Source organism: Leptodactylus fuscus, chromosome 8, assembly GCF_031893055.1.
Source record: "Leptodactylus fuscus isolate aLepFus1 chromosome 8, aLepFus1.hap2, whole genome shotgun sequence".
In the NCBI taxonomy this organism is placed as follows: domain Eukaryota; kingdom Metazoa; phylum Chordata; class Amphibia; order Anura; family Leptodactylidae; genus Leptodactylus; species Leptodactylus fuscus.
The window spans coordinates 13,841,881-13,849,347 of NC_134272.1; positions in this window are offsets into that span (position 1 = coordinate 13,841,881).

Genomic DNA, 7,467 nt, shown 5'->3' on the forward strand with positions numbered 1-7,467 from the left:
AAAATGGGCCCCAGTGCGAATCTGTACTTGGGCTCCCAACTTACAATAATACTATGTCTATGGGGTGGAGGAGTCCTTGTGCCACCTTAGGCTCCATGACCTGGTGCAGTGGCTATCACCGCTATCTCCTACTCCGAATCTGTTTAACTTTGAGTTATGTAAAAGTTATATGATGACGCAACTTCAGAAATGTATTGAGTCCAGCAAAGCATGATATCCTGACTACAATAATATTAGTTATATCATAAGTTTTCCCAGACGTCCCCTGGTAATTCTGATCTTCAAAAGTACAAGAAGTGTTGCAATCGGGTGATAGATTTTCAGCTTTTTTCCCCAAGTTTTTAGCGTTTTCTTGTGTTTCTATGAGGACAGAGGAGTAGTAAAATGATATTTTAGAATATAGAGATTAAGGTATTTAGGACTTTAGGCAAGAGTTAAAGTGAAAAATTTAGTAGAACAACTGTTTATTGAGTTTGGAGTCTTGTAAAAGTTGCATGAAGACGCTCTTATCAATGAGATATGAGATAGATAGATAGATAGATAGGAGATAGATAGATAGATAGATAGATAGATAGATAGGAGATAGATAGATAGATAGATAGATAGATAATAGATAGGAGATAGATAGATAGATAGATAGATAGATAATAGATAGGAGATAGATAGATAGATAGATAGATAGATAGATAGATAGATAGGAGACAGATAGATAGATAGATAGCAGATAGATAGATAGATAGATAGATAGATAGATAGATAGGAGATAGATAGATAGATATGAGATAGATAGATAGATAGATAGATAGATAGATAGATAATTGATTGATAGATTGATAGATTGATAGATAGATAGATAGATAGATAGATAGATAGATAGATATGAGATAAATAGATAGATGTAGCTTTGTTTTCTTTATTTCCTAGACAATATTTAGACAAAGAACAGACAGATAAATGGATAGATATAAGATACATAGATAGATGGATAAATAGATAGCACATGTATGCTCATCCATATGAAAGTGGGCTGATGGTTTGGATTATTGCACACGGTTTCTTGACTTTGGAGTATTGTAAAAGTCGCATGATGACGCATTTATAGGCATGTAATGAGTTCAACAAGACATCAAGTCCTGACCTGGATGGAAATCCAGACGTAACATTAACCCAGCTTTACTAGAAATGGATTTCACAACTTTACAGGGGACTAACTTGTTTTTACGGTATTTTTTAGTTTAGGTTTTTTTCCCTATACGTCGGGTTAGAACAGCTTGTGTGAGAATCTTAGCGGCCCACTCAGAAGTGCTTGTGATAGACACAGGGGAAGTCTAAGCGAGTCACGAAATCTTACTGGTGATTCATTGCTTCAATCTGGAGAGTAGATAAAAGCGTGAATTAAAGACATAATCGCGGTGTGGCATTGCCCGCCATGTGCCAGTGCGATGCTGTCGGACCTCCGTAGCGAGCAGATTGGGAGCTGAGCGGGCGGCTGGTCCTTGCTGGGCGGGAAGCTGTTGTTATTCACACCATCAGATGGGCTGTTTGCATAGTCTGTGCCGACAATCCCTGGGTTCAGGCTCTGCTACTGTCATCTTCCAGGTGGTTTGGGGGCGGCTGCCTTCCTATTACACAGTGCACATGGTATGGAGCCTCCGCCATCGTTCTAGTCACTTGCTAGGGGAGATTTAGCATAGAAATATGTGCGCCACGAGGGGTGAGGGCTTTGGGAATTTCTCTGGCATAGACTTCAACCCACTCACTGGTTATCAGTAATTCCCTCATCTTAATCGGACGCTGCCAGGGATCTGTTCACATTCCCGCATGTCCTGCCGATGAAAGCTGCAGCCGCACAAGGCACTGGCAGATTTGTAGTGGAGATAACTGGCATGGGGACAGCTCACATGTGCCCGCCGAGCGTGTTTATCGCAGTCATATCGGAGGGGCTCCTTTAAGAATTTGACATTATTCGTGAGCCAAGGTAGATCTTCTGTGCTTGTGTGCCTATGACAACACTGCTGGTGCACTGGGCCTTATAGAAAGAAGTTAGAGTAAAATGTTGTTTTTACTTCTACGTTGCGCTATTCCCATTCTATGCTACCGTACAATTGCAGAAAAACTACCGCACCATCTCGGCTAAGGGGATGCCCAGCGAAGTCGATTCCAGCAGAACCGCAGTTATTTAAAGCAATATACAGGAACGAGACTAAGTCCTAAAATGACTAAGTAATATTAATAGCTGGAAGAAACAATCCAGACATGTAGGATACACAGGCGGCACTTATTTACATAGGCCAGGCAGAGTAGATCCCTCACTGGGACACAATGTCATAAGTAAACTCATAATATTGTAAGTAAATATATACATTCCACAATTTTGCACAAACTTACACTGAGGCTAGGGGGCACCAAACAGAGAAAGTGTCCCCAGGGCAAGGCACACCCTAAATAGGGGTACACAATCCATAATCCTAAACCTTAAAGATCACTCCTTATGTTTTGTGTCCACAGGTAAATCCATTTCCCCCTTTCCTTATAATGCACCAGTGTTAGTTCATCCTTGTGTTGATCACTAATGGCCACTATCGGATAGATCACATGATCACTATCACAGGAGTGGACACTATCGGATAGATCACATGATCACTATCACAGGAATAGACACTGTATCGGATAGATCACATGATCACTATCACAGGAATGGACACTATCGGATAGATCACATGATCTATGATGATGTCCTCCGGTCCCGTCCTCCTCCGGCGCTCGCGAACTGACATTGATAAAAAAAAATGTCCTGGGCGCCTGCGCAGTAGCATGCGGCTTCTACTATGGCTACTGCGCATGCGCCCAGGCCATTTTTTTTAATCAATGTCCGTTCGCGAGCGCCGGAGGAGGACGGGACTCGAGGACATCAGAGGAAGAGGAGGCGTGGATGAAGAAGACGGCGCACCCTGAATGTCCGCCCAGCGTGCATGATGCGTAAGTAGATCACATTCTTTTTTAGGGTTTTATTTTAAAATGGGGGGGGGGGGGGGGTAGTTTAATATAACATTTATGGTGCCTGAATAGCCTTTTTAAAGGCTATTCACGCATATGTGGGGCTCTATCAGCATGATTTAGCCGATAGAGCCCCTTTAATGTGTCCATGGTATATAGATAATATCATGTAAAATATGTGCCCCCCCAGGTAAATACAGTCCTATGAAAAAGTTTGGGCACCCCTATTAATCTTAATCATTTTTAGTTCTAAATATTTTGGTGTTTGCAGCAGCCATTTCAGTTTGATATATCTAATAACTGATGGACACAGTAATATTTCAGGATTGAAATGAGGTTTATTGTACTAACAGAAAATGCGCAATATGCATTAAACCAAAATTTGACCGGTGCAAAAGTATGGGCACCCTTATCATTTTATTGATTTGAATACTCCTAACTACTTTTTACTGACTTACTGAAGCACAAAATTGGTTTTGTAACCTCAGTGAGCTTTGAACTTCATAGCCAGGTGTATCCAATCATGAGAAAAGGTATTTAAGGTGGCCAATTGCAAGTTGTTCTACTATTTGAATCTCCTCTGAAGAGTGGCATCATGGGCTACTCAAAACAACTCTCAAATGATCTGAAAACAAAGATTGTTCAACATAGTTGTTCAGCGGAAGGATACAAAAAGCTGTCTCAGAGATTTAACCTGTCAGTTTCCACTGTGAGGAACATAGTAAGGAAATGGAAGACCACAGGGACAGTTCTTGTTAAGCCCAGAAGTGGCAGGCCAAGAAAAATATCAGAAAGGCAGAGAAGAAGAATGGTGAGAACAGTCAAGGACAATCCACAGACCACCTCCAAAGAGCTGCAGCATCATCTTGCTGCAGATGGTGTCACTGTGCATCGGTAACTATACAGCGCACTTTGCACAAGGAGAGGCTGTATGGGAGAGTGATGAGAAAGAAGCCGTTTCTGCACGTACGCCACAAATAGAGTTGCCTGAGGTATGAAAAAGCACATTTGGACAAGGAAGCTTCATTTTGGAAACAAAAATTGAGTTGTTTGGTTATAAAAAAAAGGCGTTATGCATGGCGTCCAAAAAGAAACAGCATTCCAAGAAAAACACTTGCTACCCACTGTAAAATTTGGTGGAGGTTCCATCATGCTTTGGGGCTGTGTGGCCAATGCCGGCACCGGGAATCTTGTTAAAGTTGAGGGTCGCATGGATTCCACTCAGTATCAGCAGATTCTTGAGAATAATGTTCAAGAATCAGTGACGAAGTTGAAGTTACGCCGGGGATGGATATTTCAGCAAGACAATGATCCAAAACACTGCTCCAAATCCTCAGGCATTCATGCAGAGGAACAATTACAATGTTCTGGAATGGCCATCCCAGTCCCCAGACCTGAATATCATTGAACATCTGTGGGATGATTTGAAGCGGGCTGTCCATGCTCGGCGACCATCAAACTTAACTGAACTTGAATTGTTTGTCCAAAATACCTTCATCCAGGATCCAGGAACTGATTAAAAGCTACAGGAAGCGACTAGAGGCTGTTATCTTTGCAAAAGGAGGATCTACTAAATATTAATGTCACTTTTCTGTTGAGGTGCCCATACTTTTGCACCGGTCAAATTTTGGTTTAATGCATATTGCGCATTTTCTGTTAGTACAATAAACCTCATTTCAATCCTGAAATATTACTGTGTCCATCAGTTATTAGATATATCAAACTGAAATGGCTGTTATAAACACCAAAATATTTAGAACTAAAAATGATTAAGATTAATAGGGGTGCCCAAACTTTTTCATAGGACTGTAGATGTTCTTGTATAATCATATTCAGCAGTTTATTCTTCCTCTGAGATGAGCTATGGCAGGATGGCGGCCGCCGGCGCAGCCTTATACATAGGACAATATAGTAATGTGAGAGATAAAGGAAGTATAAAGGATAGAACAAAGGCTTCCATATCAGAGGCTCGGGACACTGAATCGGGAAGCCGGGGAGTTTCCAGAATAAAGCAGAAAAAAACTGCAAGGAGTGCACTGTGCCTTAGTAATGCAGGGTGGGGAGTGCCGCCATGACAGGCCAGCTGACTCCTGTCTGACATATGGAGGGAGGCTCTGCCTGACAACTACTGTCTTAAATGGAGTGTCCTTCGTAGCTTTTATGAGGGTCATTTTTGTATGTCGCCCACTTGAGGATGGCGCGGGGAAGAGGTAAACAAGTAGTGCCCCCCAACAGCTGGTGGTTACTGTGGTGGATATTCAGCCCCATAAAGGCACAGAGCTTAGCGGTTGCAATCCTCAGCGGGGCACACAGCATCATGGTTGCAATTTGAACAGGCTCTATGGCCACTCAATAGCTGGCTGCAGCCGGTTGCAATGGGCTGGTGCACCTTGATTCTCAGTATCCAGCCCTATCAACTAGGCTACTATGTGTCTCCGTGTTTACAGACTACAAACAACCCCGGCGTAGTCTGATTGTGCAGCGATGTGTTATCCTACATCCTGATAAAGCATTGTCTATTTTATCAAGGAAAGAGTGAACAATGAACTACAAGATCAGACTACACTGGGTGTGTTTGTGGCCTGCACTCATGGCAACACATTGGTCTGTATAGGAGCTGCGTACACAAAACGGAAGGAGATTTTTAATCACCTATATATGAAAACCTGCTTCATTTTCATTGTTTTAGATACATTGGGGCAATAATAGAAGAATTGGTTGCAAAAGTGGACATGTCCTTTAAGTGGGGATTGGAGGTTGAGTATTCATCGAGTAGGGAATTGCTGGGTGAGCTATTCTTCAATTTTACAGAAATTTTAATTCAACGGAGGAGGTAACTTTTGCAACTTGACTACCCCCACCCCCCATTTTTCCAGTATTTTTGCGAAAACAATTAAAAAAAACCCCCTCGTGTTGACAACTGTGTACTGTAAAGGAGAGGTGTGAATGATTTACAGCAATTTATTTTGGTAACTTTCGCTGCGAGCAGATTGTTAGGCAACGAATTCTGTTTGACGTGCGTAATTGTGGACGCCCCGCTATGTGCAGAAATATGTGCCCCCCCCCCCCACTCCTTTATTTTCTCATTAGCATTTTGTCTGGGAGCAGTCTGCTTGATTTGCATCCCGCACAGAAAAACAAAATCTATACAATCTCACTTTTCAGTTTAACCTGTTCTTGGATTTACAAGAGTAAAATAAATAAATAAATAAATAAATAAAACATTTTTTAAAAAATATTTAGATTTAAATATAAAAAGATTTATTGTTTAAACCCTTTCATTGCTGGAATCAAGTGAAATGGGACAATTGACTTTTCCTCCTTCTACGATGGTGTATATCGGACGACTGGGAGGAAAAAAAAACAAATTACATTTTTTTATTTTTTTTATTTTTTTTTAGATTTTTTGAAATTTTTGGTTCTTTAGGACAATTTTGTTAAAAAAAATGTTATGTCCACATTTGACCCATTTGTATCTGGCTCATTATATGGAACTGTTTCCCCGATGGCCCTTTTTACCTGTTCTTTTAACCCTGTCATTGCTGGAATTGGGCGAGGGTGAATTCAGATTTTTCCTAATTTAGATCACGGACGTGAAAACTTTTGTTGACTTGACCTCAAAATTTAAGCTCATTTGTTTTATTGGTTCCACGACTCTGCGCCACTTTCCAGACGGCCCTTTTCGCCCGTCCGCAGCTGTGACCCCCGATGTGTCTACTAAAGGGTCAATTGCTCTTTTGGATTCAGGCTTTTTTTTTTTTCTTGCCTTTTCAGTTTTGGTGGACGCTTTATATAAATGTCCGTTTTGTGATTCCTAATAGGGTCCTGAAGAAGGAAAAAGAAGCGGGGGAGGGGCTGTTGTTTTACAACACAATCCATTATATAGGTGCCAACATTGCCACACCAAAGTGGCAGCTCCTGTAAGACAAAAGAACGTGCATGGGAGGGGGGGGGGGGGGTTAGACACAAGGGTACACAGGCAAAATGCTGAATTCCAGAGCGTCTCAGATCCAGACCAGAACATGATCTAAAATCTTGAATTTTTTTTGTTCTTTTTTTTTTATTGCTATATTATATTTAGATCCAGAGATTAGAGACCGCTACATTCCTAATAATTCTCACAGATGGGGATTCGCTACAGTGGGATCTATGCATCAGCAGCACAAATCTCTCTTTTGTCCGGTGAGTTTGGTTAAGGCTGTGTTCACATCTGCTGCAGTGCCTGCCTGGAAATTGGTGCAGCAAAAAGTTTCTTCTTCCTTTGTCGGATTCAGATTTAATATGACGGACCTCATTATAGTCAGTAGGGACCGTCGGACTCTGTGTGCTACCGATATAGTGCCATAACTCACAGAGCATTGTCTAGTCTACATACAGCTGTAACAAAACCTCAGAGGTGACTGCACATGTGTGGTCATGCTCCAGTCGTGTTGAGCATGCCCACTACTATAACTCCCATTCATTTCAATG